Consider the following 1,075-nt stretch of genomic DNA (forward strand, 5'->3'; position numbering starts at 1 on the left):
ATATTTTTGTCTAATTTACCCTTTCTCCTTCTCTCTTCCCTCTTATGCCTCCTTTTTTGCCTGTTTTCTTTTGCTTTCCTTTCCTTCTCTTTCCTTCTTTCCTTTTTTTCCTTCTTTCTCACTCTATTACTAGTTTTAAAGGAAGATTTGCTTATGTATTATGCTTTTGGATATTATTGTCTCTCAGTGCTTATTTTACAATTTGCAATATCTTTGGTTTAGCAAGAGGTTTTAATTAACACTATTTTTCAAATTCTGTCCGAAATTCATGTTAAAGTTGGATATTCCTATCCTCCATTACACTGTAGTGATATCTTATAATCATGTAAATATATGATATGAATGTATATTTAATATAAATTCCTAAATTCCTGTATTGCACATATGCTACTTTTTACATAAATTTTATAAATTTCTCCTTACATAAAAGAAATTATTTTTAAACATTGTATTGTTTTAGAAAGCAAGCTTCTGAAAGCAGCGTGCATCACATTTCATGGAGAAACTTATTCTGTAAGTACTATCAGGAATTCTCAGAGGAAAAGTGATAACATAAAACAGATATAAGAAAAGACAGCAATAGTGCCTAAGTCTAGTATTGGATTGAATTGAAAAGGGGGGATTTGGATGAAATTTCGTGTTAAACTATAGAGGATGTGAGAGAAAACCTGGTTAGTAATATTTTGATAGGATTTGCCTAAAACCCCTTCATGCTTTACACAGACTATTAGGCATAATTTGGTTGATTCTTAATTTTTTATTCTTTTTTTATTTTTCTTGTACTATTCAATATCAAACAGAAGTTTCCTTTCACCTCCTGGATCTTTTAACCATGACCTAATTGTAAATATTTTCATTATAAACAAATTGTTGCTGAAACAAATCCAAGCAGACAATTATCAAATACTCACATACACACACTGTGATACACATATACATAAGCATTTATTGTGTATTCATTATGGGTAGTCTGTACTATGAACTTTACATAGTTTATTTTACTTCATTGCCACAAAATTCCTTTGGCTATTAACATCTGTACTCTAATAGAGAGAAAATTGATTTAACTCATTTG

This window comes from Octodon degus, unplaced genomic scaffold, assembly GCF_000260255.1.
Source record: "Octodon degus isolate 3935 unplaced genomic scaffold, OctDeg1.0 scaffold00277, whole genome shotgun sequence".
Taxonomy (NCBI): domain Eukaryota; kingdom Metazoa; phylum Chordata; class Mammalia; order Rodentia; family Octodontidae; genus Octodon; species Octodon degus.